The following is a 15,238-nucleotide window of genomic DNA, read 5'->3' on the forward strand; positions in this document are numbered from 1 at the left end:
AGCCTAGGCACCCATCAACAGATGAATGGATAAATAAAATATGATATAGATACACAAAGAAGAATGAAATTCTGTCATCTGCAGGGAAATGGATGGCACTGGAGGACATCATGTTGAGCAAAATAAGTTAGACACAGAAAGACAAGATTGTATGTTTTCTCTTATATGTGTAAACAAACAAAGAGGATAAAAAGCAGAAGAGGGACTAGCAAGGACTTGGAAGGGAGCTTGAGGGATGGGTAAAATCGATATCAGGAAGAGTGGACATGAGCAATGTACAACATATACATGGATGGAAATGTCATGGTGAAACATCTGTAAAATTAATAAGTGTTAATTTTTTAAAAATTACAGTTAAGAACACCTACTAGCAGACTGAAGAAGCATTATATATATGTAATTAGGATGCCTTGCACTAAAGGGCAACGAAGATGAAGAGAATTTTTCAAGTTAGAAGAAGATTTAAATGATAGAAATTATAGGACTGGTTGACATTTAGAGGTATAGAATGATGGTAGTATCTCCTATACAAAGGGTAGATGGTAATAGATTGACTAAAATGGAAAACAGGAAGAAAGCAGGTTTAGATAGGAAGAAAATTACTATTATATATGTGAATTTAAGGTATGTGTAGGAATTTGGGTTTGGTACTCAACAGGAAGTTGTAGCCTGGTGCTAGAGACTGGGGAATTATTAGAGAATTAAGTCCAGCTAAAGTTACAGAAAAGATAAAATTTAGAAGGTAAGGGACAGGAAGTAAGGAATAATTCAGGGTGTGAGAGAATGGTGAATGAAAAACAGCCTCAATATAAGTAGAAAAAGGATAACAGGGGAACCAGGAAAGAATTACATCATCAAAACCAAGAAATGAGTGTTCCATCAATGTTTAAACAGTTTGATGAAAATTAATAGCATTTGTCTAAGCATAAACAAAAAGACTTTAACAAGGGAAATCATTTACGTTGTCTAGAAACACCACTCACATGTATCTTCTCTTTTTAAACTATATTTTTATTAAAAAGTAAAGCACTAAAAGAAATGACAGCTACTATATACAGAATTTAAGCTTTTTGTTGTAGAAAAGTACTATTTTCTATTTTTAGTCACTGTCACTGTTTTTAAGCATTTAAACTGGCAATTTAAAGTCACAGCAATTTAAAATCACTCAAATTTTCATTCACTTGTTCATTTAATAATTTATTTATTGAATGCTCATAAGGGATGAAACCAAAGTCTTTTAGGGACTTTTATAAAGCAAGGAATCACCTATCTTCAGTTTATGTATATTAGATCAAATGAACAAATCCCTGCAAACATAAGTATCAAAATTTAAAAAGGAAAAACAGGATCGACAACCACTCTCATCCAATGGGTTTAAAAACAAAAGTCCACAATCAAAACACTTAAGATTGAACAAAGAAGATCAATACCTACTTGAAATGTCTTAGAAGCAAACAGATTTTAACATTTATAATAGTACTGTGGTACTTTTACAGTGGTATAGAGGTGGGATTGGGGCAGGGTACATTCAAGGCAGCTCAATAATAATAGTTTGCTCCTGGGCTGGGTATATGGTGCTTCCTTGGTTCAAGCCCCAGCACAGCAAATCATAATAATGATAAACTTAAAAAAAAAAAAAAAAGCTTATTTATACTGATTACATAAGATAGATAACAAATGTGGTAAAGATAAATATTAACCTGGGACTTAATAAGTGAATTTTCCTTAGAATTACAATGTAATATACATTCTTGATTTCCTATTCTTAATTACTGTATGGGCTAAGCTACTAAACAGATGCCACATCTATTTCAGAAGATGAAGTCATCATTTTGTAATTTATCATTTTTAAAAATTTAAAATGTCATAATTCATGAAATTAAAATAACATCTTAAATAAACATCATATGAAAATCCTTGCTCATGTTTCTTTCCTTCTCCTCCCCCTGCACCCCCATCAAGACACAACACCAGAAATGGAATAAATAGTTCTAAGGATATCTACATTAATTGGAACAAGGGCCCAATTTTGGAATGATGTCAACAGTTTTATTTTTTGTTTTCTTTTTAAGTGGGTAAGGCACAAAAACATGGACAACAATCAAAAAAATTGAGTATTTAGTGAGTATCCACTCTATGACTGGTGTTGAGGTTTCCAAGGAATCAGCAGTCTCCTTGGAAAACAGAGTTGGTCAACAAATATCCACAGATGCACTGACTTGCCTACAAGTACCAGGCTTAGTGTAGGTGATGAATAAGACAAACAGGACTCAAATGTTTGCATAAGTTCCTTATTGTTTTAGAGTTAAAATAATTCAAAATGTTCCAAGTTTCTTTTAGAACAACGTAGAATACATGTAAAACATAAAACCCCTCAGGGAAAAACATACAAGAAACAGGACATGATCTGAAGATGGCATCATATATTTTATTCTTTTCCTAAAATCATCACAAAAAAGTTGTTAAAAATATATACTGTTCCACTGCTTCCAACAGTACTTTGTACAGATCATTTGAGAACATCAAATCTCATTCTCCCTTTTGATGATCTAGAGTTACTAATTACATGTGCTCTGATCCTCTCATAAATTAATTTATGATATGTTTTTCTGTGTGATAAGCTGGAATCTATTTTCTCTTTGATGAGTGAAGAACCCAGTTTAAAAGACTTTATTTGCCTTAATCAAGATAGGAAGAAGATCCCAAATCCATCCAACAACTAATAAGGTAGTTAATGCTGTTCCCCTAGGCATACTTTAGGCAACTGAATTTTGGTTCTAATAAACTACCAACATTCTCCACAAACATGACATGGAAGTGATCGCAAAATAAAATCTAAAGATTTTAATGAAAGTAAGAGTTTTCTTGAATTTCAAAATAGAAAATAAGCAATTTAGCACAAAATAAGACCAATGGATTTTTAACACATCCATTACATTCCATACCTGCTGAGAACATTATACATTATGCATTAGGGATATATACAAGATAATACTTATCCTAGAGGAACTGATAGTTTACATAGGGATATATTTTTAAAAATCTATTATGACATAAGACAAGCATAAAAAGAGAAGTCTGAGTAAGTTGTTATGAGAAACGGAACAAGGGATACACAAGAGAAAGACTTCCAAGAGAAGGTATCAATTCAAGTAAAGGACCACCAGGAGTTATTAAGTGAAAAAAAAAAACAGAGAAATGGCAAACATTTAAACATGCTTAAAACTCTCCTATCTTAAAAACAAACAACAAGCTACCCCTATGAATTACACCCATGTATAGCTTCTGTTTTCTCCCTCCCCAATAACTCTTGATAATTCTCTGTGGACTGTTTTCTCACTCCACTATAATCTATTGATTTTAAAACTGCAAACACAATCTCCTTACTGCTATTCCTTATTATAGAACTATTTCTTTGTCTATGGCCAGGAGTTCTCAATAGAATTAATAAATAATTGATCTTTTTTTTTTTTTTTTTGTACCAGGAACTGAACCCAGGGACACTGAGCCACTGAGTCACATCCCCAACCCTTTTTATTTTTTGAGACAGGGTCTTGCCAAGCTGCTTAGGGCTTTGAACTTGGGATCCTCCTGCCTCAGCCTCCCAAGTCACTGAGATTTTTGACTTTTTACGGATCAAGACTGTTTTGGAAATCTGTTAAGAGCTATAGAACTATTTTAGAAAAAAAAAATGTACATTTACATACAAAAATTTTCTACATTTTAGAAGATTCATGGATTCCATGAAGTCCACTAATGAACTCTAGAACCACAGATTAAAAAGTTTTCTGAAGAAACTGTCAAAGACTGCCAAGATCAAATCAATAGAATCTAAGCCAAATTTAAGTATCTTAAGTTATTATTCACAGTGAGACTGAAAGACATCAAATATTTTAAAATCCATGAATTTACAATTGTACTGAAAAATAAAAATGCAAACAACTTTGGAAAATACTAAAAATAAAAGTAATCTTTCTGCAAACTGGTAAATAAAAAAAGTCTTTCCTATATTAACTTTACCAATGGGTAAGTAATAGGAAAAACTTCTTTCTTTTTATAATAATTTTTCCTGGCATGGTGGCATACACTTGTAACCCCAGTGACCCTGGAGGTTGAGGCAGGAGGGTCACAAGTTCAAAATCAACCTCAGCAACTTAGTGAGACCTTAAGCAACTCTGGAGGCTGAGGCAGGAGGATCACAAGAGATCAAAATAAAAAATAAATTTCAAAATTCATTTGTTTCAAAATAAAAAATAAAAATGGCTGGGATATGGCTCAGTGGTAAAGCGCCTCTGGGTTTAATACAAAAAAAAAATGTACACCAAACAAAAAAAGTAATTAAGGAATAAATCAAGACAATCAACAATACTCTTGAATGTCACCTACAGAAAGGCAAATTGATATTATTCTCCTGATTAAAGTTTCTAACACTGTCCATGAAGTATCTCTGAACAAAGAAAAAGAAAAAAGAAACTGAATCCACATTTCTAAATCTATCTTCCAGTTTGTAGGAAACACACAGGAACAGAACATATTGCTAAACAACAAGAATGCAATTAGCAAAATTTAAATTATGGAAAACTCTAAGAACAAAAGACTAAAAATTTTCAACAAATGTTAGAGGGAAAGGGAAGAAATATTACCACCAAATCCAATGTGTCAACCTTGTTTGGATCCTAAGTCAAACAAACCAATTGTAAGAAATCAATTATAAGAACCAACTATGGAAACCTAAATACTGACTAGATATTTAATGATATTAAGACATAACTCCATTTTAAAATTTGTTCATAGCAGTATGGTTATGTTTATTAAAGAATTATTATATTTTAGAAATACATAATGAAGACTATATGGATAAAAAATGAGGTTTGGGATTTGCTTCAAAATAAGAATAGGAAAGAGGAAGGACTAGTTGAGAATATAAATAAAAACAAGGTTGGCCATGAATTGACAATTGGTAGGTACACAAGACCATCAAATTCTGCTTTTTACCATTATGTATGTTTGAGATATTCTAAAATAGTCATTTATTTTTAAAGCCCTGGTATGTAACAAAGCAAAACTGAGACATTTTCTCTCTTAAAATGAATGGCAAACAATAAAAGCAAAGTCCTATCTCGTTTTTTTTTTTTTTGGCCTTGCTTATGGGATCTTGTAAGAATAATCTCTAGGAAGATGCTCCAGAAAATCCTGGAATCACTATCCTATAAAGCATAGTTAGAACAAATTTGTGAAGCTCCTTAATAACAGCAAGATGGGAAAAAACAGTAACATGATCTAAGTAATTGACTCTTCCTTTAAAAGATAATGATTTTAAGCTTTAAACTCAAGAGGTTGAAAATGAAGGAAGAATTTTAGACAAAGACATACAATTGTTATGTTCTGAGTGGATCTTCTAAAATGGCTTTTTTTTTTTTTTTTTAATAAAACCAGGGATTGAACACAGGAGCACTTAGATACTGAGCCACATCCCCAGTCCTTTTTATTTTTTATTTTGAGACAGGATCTTTCTAAGTTGCTTGCAGCCTCACTAAGTTGATGAGGCTGGCTTTGAATTGGTGATCCTCCTGCCTCAGCCTCCTGAGCCACTGGGATTATAGTAGTGTGCCAGCTCCCTAAGCCTAAAATGGCCTCAGAGTTAAGTTCTTATCTCAACTCTCCATTCTACTGAACTAGACTGTGATGGCTGGAACTCTAGGAAGATGAAAACCAAACTATAAGAAATTTGGTGCTGTGAAGTAGAAGAATAGACCTGCCTACTTTCTTTTTACATGAAAGAGAAATTAGCTTCAATCTTATTTAAGCTTAAAAATAATATTTAAGCTTAAAACTGTGTTGGTTTTCGTTTCCTCATTGCAATATATAGCCAAACCTGATCCTCTGTAATGTCTTTCCCCTTGAACATACAGAACTAAACATGAAGAAAGTGATCTATCATAAGTTATTTCCAGACTTATTCTTTGGAGGCCAGTAATGTGATGGGTATTATGATAAATAAGATTCCCAGATGTAAAAAAAGATCAAAGAAAACAAATGCTTGCTTTTAATATATTTAGTCTGAACTTCTAATGAGACAATTGGCGGAAGAAGGTCTTTTGACCTGAAACTAGTGCTTAAAAGGTGTCCAGATAAACTTCTGCTTCAACTACTTTCAAATAAGACCACCAGAAGCATTTACCATCCTAGTACTTGTAAACAGTAAAATTTTTCCTTCTTTTCCTTTTCTAATAACAACCAATAACTCAAGTTATAGAAATATATACATTTCTAAAACAAAAACAGACATTATCCCCATTACCAAACACACGTATGTGTACACGTACGTGCACACATGCGCACACACACTAAAGATTACCAACTGTTATTAACTATTAGGTCAATATTAGAGGGCAAACTGAAAAATTTACATTAACAACTCTATCTTCTTTATCTATTACTCTTCACATCCCACAAAAGCTGTCTGAGGAAAATTCAAGTTACTGAATATAATTAAACAACCTTCTATCTCTTTGAGCTTCCTAGTAGTTAAGGTAAGGTCTCTTTCTAGTCAATGTTCAATGTGCTTAAAAAAAAATAATAAAGAAAGAATGCTTTTTTATTTTTATATTTTTTGGTCCAGCCCTAAATTCTAAGAACAATTCATCACTACAATGACAGTGAGCAACATATTAAACAGATTAATTTTCTTGATGCATTTTAGAACACGATTTTAGGATGTTTCTACTAAATTAAATTCTATAGTTTCAATTAAATCCCCTTTCACCATTAGCTTCGCCTTCTGTTGAAAAACTATTACCAACAGTTTCCTGTGACAATGATACAACAATGACAACTCTTAGACACTCAAACAACAGGTCCTCTACTCTTAATTGAAATATTTTTCTCTTTAGATTAAATATTAATTATGAAAATTTAAAATCCTGTATGTCAAGTCTCTTCCGTTTTAGTTTTTCAGGTTTACATAATAACTATACTTATAAACAAAAAATATTTAAAATAAAATGTATAAATATTTGAAGATGTAAAACAAAGTAACTTTTTATACTTCAAAATGTAATGACTGGTATAATTAGAATAGCAAATTAGGAGTAAACTGGCACGACTCCAAGACAATTGTTTCCCTAAACTAAGAGAAACTAACCAAAGTGACACTAGAGGGGAGAAAAGAAACCCTAAAGAATTTAAAACTGATTTGGCAAAGAGATTAATTACATTGAGGTTATTTGATGGGTTTAGATTTTAAAGTCTATAAACATAAATGATTAAATTCATAGGCACAGCCAAATCCAAAATAGTAATATGAAAAAACATCTGAATGTTACAGGAAGGAAGAAATGGGGAGTGATTGCTTACTGGGCCTTGCATATGCTGGGCAAGCACTCTACCACTGAGTTACAGCCCCAGTTCCTGTATGCATCTTTAATTTTAAAAAATTAATTAAAAATTCACAGTGCTGGTATAAATAAAATATTATGCTTGCTTATTGTTATAGCTTAGATCTGGAAGGATTGGTTCCCAGTGCAGCAATGTTCAGAAGTGGGGCTTTTGGGGATTGGGCCATGAGTGATCTGATTTCATTAGGGGATTAATCTATTGATGGACTAACCATTTGATGACATCAGTGGGAGATGTAGAAACTTTAGGAGGTAGGGCCTAGTTGGAAGAAGGTATTTTTTGTTTCTCTCTTTCTCTGCTTTTCAGCTGTTATAAAGTAAATAGTTTGCTCTGCCATTTACTCTGACATGACATTCTGCCTCATCACAGGCCCAAAGAAATGGAGCTGACTGATGGTAGACTGAAACCATGAGCCAAAATATATCATTCTTTCTTTAAGTTTTATTTTTTTTCACATCAAAATTTTATTTGAAAAATTCATGCATTTTCTGCTAATTTTTGTAAGCATTTAAAAATATTTTCCCTTCCTATATTATTTTGCTTTTTGTTCTGTTAATTTGTTGTTTCAAACATTATTTTTAAAATTTTTTCTTTTGGAAAATTGAATAGTATTTTTGACACATGTTCCTTATAATGTTCTTACACTTTCTTCATTTATTAGTACTTTTTATTGACAACCCTGTCAAGAAAGTAATCTACTATACCTGCTTTTCTGCAAATGCTCTACAATTCACTTTTTGATTCCATGTAGTTAATCCTCAAGTTAGTAGTAGAGGTGACAAAATAATCACTGGCATGTTTTATCTGGAGACCTCTAACCCTCCAAGCATTTCAGAAAATAGAACCAAACATATAACTTCCCTGAAAGATGATCTCAAAGACAGAATTGGTCCATTTATATTTTTAGCCCACATATTGCCTTTTTTGAGACAGGGGCTTGCTTTGTTGCCCACTCTGGTCTCCAATTCACAATCTTTAAGCCTCAGACTTCAGGGTAGCTGGGAATCACAGGCATGTGCCATCATACCCAGATTCCACATACACCTCTAAAATGTAAATTTTCACCTTATAAAGAGCTGGTCATCTGAATGACCTCCTCTTGTTTCTGGGAAGTCTGTGACTACACTATGGTCTTTAAGTTTTAAAAACTAGGAGAAAAAGACATAGCTTCTACTTAGTTATCTTTTCATGAAAGATTCCAAAAATTGTTTGTGAAATCCACATGCTATGAGACTGCCATGCTGGAGCAATTTCTGGCTCACAGAAAGAGTCATTCATCACTCATGTGAGAACACCATTATGGATGTCCAGCCCACATAGTCTTCAGGTTATTATAGCTCCACCAGATATATAACTGTACTACAGAAGACATCCCAGTAGAGTCCTGCCCAAATTCCTGAAGCACAAAATCCAAGAGGACAATAGATTGCTGTTTCAGACTGCTAAAAGGGGATCATTTAGTTATCAATACAGCAATTTGAAATCTGCATTTTAATAATAATAGTATTTATAATGATACTATTTTTTGGTTTTTAAAATAATTTTTATTAATTTATTTATTTTAATTGGGTATATATGACAGCAGAATGCATTTTGATTCATTGTATACAATTGCAGCACAACTTTACATTTCTCTGTTGTACATGATATAGCATCACACCATATGTGCAGTCATACATGCATCTAGGGTAATGATGCCCATCTCATTCCACTATCTTTCCAGCCCCCATACCCCCTTCCCTCCCCTTTCCCCAATCAATGTTCCTCCATTTTTCCCATGTCCTGCCTGCCATTCAGCATCCACGTATCAGAGAGAACATTTAGCCTTTGTTTTGTGGGGATTGGTTTACTTTGCTTAGCATAATATTCTCCAACTCCATCCATTTACCTGCAAATGCCATAATTTTCTTTTAATGCTGAATAATATTCCATTGTGTATATATAACACAGTTTCTTTATCCATTCAACTATTGAAGGGCATCTAGGTTGCTTCTACAGTTTAGCTATTGTGAATTGAGCTGCTATAAACATTGATGTGGCTGCGTTACTATAATTGCTGATTTTAAGTCCGTTGGGTATAGACTGAGGAGTGGGATAGCTGGGTCAAATGGTGGTTCCATTCCAAATTTTCTAAGGAATCTCCATACTGCTTTCCAGATTAGTTACACTAATTTGCAGTCCCACCAACAATGTATGAGTGTTCCTTTTTCCCCACATCCTCATCAACACATTATTGTTTGTATTCTTGATAATTGCCATTCTGACTGGAGTGAGATGAAATCATAGAGCAGTTTTGATGCAAATTTCTCTAATTACTAAAGACATTGAACATTTTTTCATATATTTGTTGATCGAACATATATCTTCTTCTGAGAAGCATCTGTTCAGTTCCTAAGCCCGTTTATTGATTGGGTTGTTATTTTGGTGTTAAGTTTTTGGAGTTCTTTATATATTCTGGAGATTAGTGCCCTATCTGACATGCATGTGGCAAAAATTTGCTTCCAAAATGTAGGCTCTCTCTTCACCTCATTTATTGTTTCTTTTGCTAAGAAGAAGCTTTTTAGTTTGAGTCCACCCCCATTTATTAATTCTTGATTTTATTTCTTGCTTCAGAGTCTTGTTAAGGAAGTCGGGGCCTATGCCAATGTGAGAAAGATTTGGGCCTACTTTTTCCTCTATTAGGTGCAGGTCACTGGACTAATTCCTAGGTCCTTGATCCAATTTGAGTTGAATTTTGCACATGGTGAGAGATAGGGGTTTAGTTTCATTCTGATGCATATGAATTTCCAGTCCTCCCAGCACCATTTGTTGAAGAGGCATCTTTTCTCCAACGTATATTTTTGGCGCCTTTGTCTAGTATGAGATAATGGTATTCATATGGGTTTGTCTCTGCGTCTTCTATTCTGTACCACTGGTCTACATGTCCATTTTGGTGCCAATACCATGCCATTTTTGTTACTATAGCTTTGTAGTATAGTTTAAGGTCTGGTATTGTTGCCTTGGCTATTCTGGGTTCCTTTATTTTTCCAAATGAATTTCATGATTGTTTTTACTGTTTCTATAAGGAATGACATTGAGATTTGAATTGGAATTGCATTGAATTGTATAGTGCTTTGGGTAGTATGGCCATTTTGACAATATTAATTTTGCCCATTCAAAAGCATGGGAGATCTTTCCATCTTCTAAAGTCTTCTTGAATTTCTTTCTTTAGTGTTCTTTAGTTTTCACTGTAGAGGTCTTTTGCCTCTTTTGTTTAAGTTGATTCCCAAGTTGGTTTTTTTGTTTGTTTGTTTGGTTGATTTTTTTAAAGCTATTGTGAATGAGGTTGTTTTGTTTTCCCAATTTCTCTTTATTTTTATATACAGTGATATATAAAATCATCACTAATGTACAGAAATGCCTTTGATTTGTAGGTATTGATTTTATGTCCTGATTTTACTTTGCTGAATTCATTAATTAATTCTAGAAGCTTTCTGATGGACTTTTTGGATCCTCTAAGTATAGAATCATGTCATCAGCAAGTAATGATAGTTTGAATTCTTCTTTACCTATTCGTATCCCTTTAATTTCTTCTGTCTGTCTAACTGCTCTGGCTAGAGTTTTAATAACTATGTTGAACAGAAGTGGTGAAAGAGGGCATCCCTGTCTTGTTCCAGTTTCTAGTGGGAATGCTTCTAATTTTTCTCGATTTAGAATGATGTTGGCCTTGGGTTTAGCACAGATAGCTTTTACAATGTTGAGGTATGTTCCTACTGTACCTAGTTTTTCTAGTGTTTTGAACATGAAAGGGTGCTGTATTTTGTCAAACATTTTTTCTGTTATCAATTGATATAATCACATGATTCTTATCTCTAAGTCTACTGATGGGATGAATTATGTTTATTGATGTCCATATGTTGAACCAACCTTGATCCCCAGCATAAACCCCACTTGATCATGGAGCACTATTTTTTTTTCCTTATGTTTTGTATGCGATTTGCCAGAGTTTTATTGAGAATTTTTGCATCAATGTTCATCATGGATATTGGTCTGAAATTTTCTTTCCTTGATGTGTCTCTTCCTGGTTTTGGTATCAGGATGATACCAGCTTTGTAGAATGAGTTTGCAAGGGTTCCTTCCTTTCCTATTTCATAGAATAATTTGAGGAGTATTAGTATTAATTCTTCCTTGTAGGTCTTGTACAACTCAGCTGTGAATCTGTCTGGTTCCAGGCTTTCCTTAGTTGGTAGGCTTTTGATGGGGTCTTCCATTTCATTGCTTGAAATTGATCTGTTTAAATTGTATATGTCTTCTTGATTCAGTTTGGGTCAATCATATGCCTCTAGAAATTTGTCGGTATCTTCTAGGTTTTCTATTTTAATGAAATATAAATTTTCAAAAACAGATTCTAATTATCTTCTATATTTCAATAGTGTATGTTATATTTCCTTTTTCATCACAAATTTTGGTACTTTGAGTTTTCTCCCTCCTTCTTGTTGGGGTGTCTAATGGCTTGTCAATTTTATTTATTTTCAAAGAACCAGCTTTTTGTTTTATCAATTTTTTGAATTGTTTCTTTTGTTTCAATTTCATTGATTTCAGCCCTGATTTTAATTATTTCCTGTCTTCTACTACTTTTGGTGTTGGTTTATTTTTCTTTTTCTAGGGCTTTGAGCTGTAATGTCTGGTCGTTTACTTGTTGACTTTTTGTTCTTTTAATGAATGAACTCCATGCAATGAACTTTTCTCTAAGCACTGCTTTCATGATATCCCAGAGATTTTGATAAGTTGTACTGAAGTTCTCATTTACCTCTAAGAATTTTCTTATCTCCTCCCTGATGTCTTCTGTTATCCACATGTCATTCAATAGCATATTGTTTAGTCTCCAGGTGTTGGAGTAGCTTCTCTTTTTAATTTTATCATTGATTTCTAATTTCATTCCATATGGTCAGACAGAATGCAGGATAGTATCTCTACTTTTTTGTATTTGCTAAGACTTGCTTTGTGGCAATCATATCAAATGATCTATTTTGGAGAAGGATCCATGTGCTGCCGTGAAAAAAGTGTATTCACTTGTTGATAAAGTATTCTATATATGTCTGTTAAGTCCAAATTATTGGCTGTATTACTGAATTCTATAGTTTCTTTGTTTAGTTTTTTTTTTTTTTTTTGAAAGATCTATCCAGCGGTGGGAGAAGTATGTTAAAGTCAACATTATTGTGTTGTAGTCTATTTGATTCTTAAAGTTGAGAGGGTTTGTTTGATATACATAGATACCCCATTGTTTGGGGTATAGATATTTACAATTGTTGTGTCTTATTGATGTATGATTCCCTTGAGTAGTATGAAATGTCCTTCTTTATCCCTTTTCACTAACTTTGGTTTGAAATCCACTTTATTTGATATAAGGATGGAAACCCCTGCTTGTTTACACGGTCCATGTGAGTGATACATTTTCTCCCATCCTTTCATCTTCAGTCTGTGAATGTCTTTTCCTGGGAGGTGAGTCTCTTGAAGGCAGCATATTGTTGGGTCTTTTTAAAAATCCAATCTGTCTTTAATTGATGAGTTTAGGCCATTCACATTCAGGGTTATAACTGAAATACGTTTTATATTCCCAGTCATTTTGGTTATTTTTGGTTCTTAAATTGACTTGGCTTCTCTTTGATTTGCCTTTCCTTTAGTGTAGTTCTTAGCTTTACAGATTTTCACTGTTGCTTTTCATTTCCTCCTCATGGAATATTTTGCCAAGAATGTTCTATTATGCAGGCTTTCTTTGCTGAAAATTCTTTTAATTTTTGTTTATCATGAAAAGTTTTTATTGTCATCAAATCTGAAGCTTAATTTTGCAAGATATAAGATTCTTGGTTGGCATCCATTTTCTTTCAGAGCTTGGTATATGTTGTTCCAGGATCTCCTCCTGGCTTGAGGGTCTGGGTTGAAAAATTTGCTGATACGCGAATTGGTCTCCCCCTATATGTGATTTGATTCCTCTTGTGGCATTTAAGATTCTATCCCTATTCTGTATGCTAGGCATTTCCAATATAATGTGCCTTGGTGTAGATCTGTTGTAATTTTGTACATCCGGTGTCCTGTATGCCTCTTGTATTTGATTTTCCAATTCATTCTTCATATTTGGGAAATTTTCTTATATTATCTCAATGAAGTGATTGTGCATTCCTTTGGTTTGAATCTCTGTGCCTTCCTCTATCCCAATAACTCTTAGATTTGGTCTTTTGATGCTATCCCATAATTCTTGGATGTTCTGTTCATGGTTTCTTACCATCTTCACTGAGTAGTCAACTTTATTTTCCAGATTGAATACTCTGTCTTTATTATCTGACGTTCTGTCTTCCAAGTGATCCACTCTTTTGGTGATGCTTTCTATTGAGTTTTTTATTTGGTTTATTATTTCCTTCATCGTGAGGATTTCCAATTTTTTTTCCAGAATCTCTCTTTTTTGAAGTAACCTTTTGCTACCTGTATTTGCTCCCTTATCTCTTTGTTGGAGTGATCAATCTTTGCCTGTATTTGCTCATTTAGGTCATTCTTTAATTCACAGGTCATTTTAATTATGTATATTCTGAACTCCTTCTCGGCTATTTCATCAACTGTGCTGTCATGGATTCTATTATTGTAGGATCCTGGTTTGTTTGGGGCACAAAATTCCCTGATTATTTTCATGTTGTCTATGTGTCTTCCTTTCTTGCAGTACAGATCTGAGGTATTACAGTTTCTACACTATAATCTTGTAGTATCCGTGCAGATTATCTGTATCTCACCTTGGTGTTGGGCTTCCAGACCCTGCCAGTGTCCCGCGATGGATGCTACTGTGACTAAAGGTGGTGGCAGCAACTGCAGAGGTAACTTGAGATAGCAGTGGGGGTGCCCCAAGATGAATGCAACCACTTTCAGCAATGGGGCTGAAAGGGTGGGCCTAACAATGGCTTTGGGCCGCCTGTTTGGAGATGCAGCTGCCTCCAGGACCTGTCTGTTGTCACAAGGTTGACGAAACTGCGTGGGAAGAGTTATGGCAATGGCTGCAATATTCCAAGATGGAGGTGGGTTAGGCCTAGTCTCTGGCATAGGCCTGCCAATCAGTGGTGAGGACCCAGACCTACCCTGGGTCTGGGCTCCTGCACAGGTAGGCAGAAGCGGGCCTATGCCTGGGCCTGTATCCAGCATAGGTCATCAGGTCAGTGGGGGCAGACCTGGGTCAGACCTGGGCCTGCTCCCACATGGCGGCAGGGGTGGTCCTGGGCCCCCTTCAAGTTTTTTATGTCAGGTATTTTGGTCACAGCAACAAAAAGTTGACTAAGACACTTTTTGAGGACATTTTCTCTTTACAGAATATTATAATTTACATGAAATATCATAATTTGTCTATATTTAAAATAAGATCACTTGATGTCCTTAGGTAAGTGATTTTTATCAAATGATCAAATTGATGTACAAAGAATGTCTTCTCCAGGAAGAATGCCTTTATACACCCACAGATGTTCCTTCTACTATAACTTATAATAGCAGAACAAAAGACAATTACTACTCCAACACAGAAGAATATTAATTATCTGAGAGAATATTTTAAATGTCTTCAAGTGAAAACTATGAAGACTATTAAGCAATAATTAAAATGTTGCTAATATTAATGCAATTAATATAATAATGTTATTACATTAGCACTAGCTTAAAATGACAGGACATCACATTTTTTATAGCTTTATAATTACTATATATGAACTATGGATTTACATAGATAAGGTGGAGGCATTAAAAGTGGCAGATTGCTCTTTTTTTTTTTGGTTTTGTACTGTCAATTCCATTTTTAAAAAAATGTTTTCTGAATACTTTTCCCATTCTT

General features: G+C 33.9%; 1 protein-coding gene across 4 annotated transcripts in view; it reads right to left on the bottom strand.

The window, feature by feature from the left end:
- Nucleotides 1–15,238, bottom strand: part of Ubr3 (ubiquitin protein ligase E3 component n-recognin 3) — a 227,269-nt gene that overhangs the window by 33,392 nt on the left and 178,639 nt on the right. The gene's annotated exons all lie outside the window — the stretch shown is intronic.

This window comes from Marmota flaviventris, chromosome 11 (genome assembly GCF_047511675.1).
Source record: "Marmota flaviventris isolate mMarFla1 chromosome 11, mMarFla1.hap1, whole genome shotgun sequence".
Taxonomy (NCBI): Eukaryota; Metazoa; Chordata; class Mammalia; order Rodentia; family Sciuridae; genus Marmota; species Marmota flaviventris.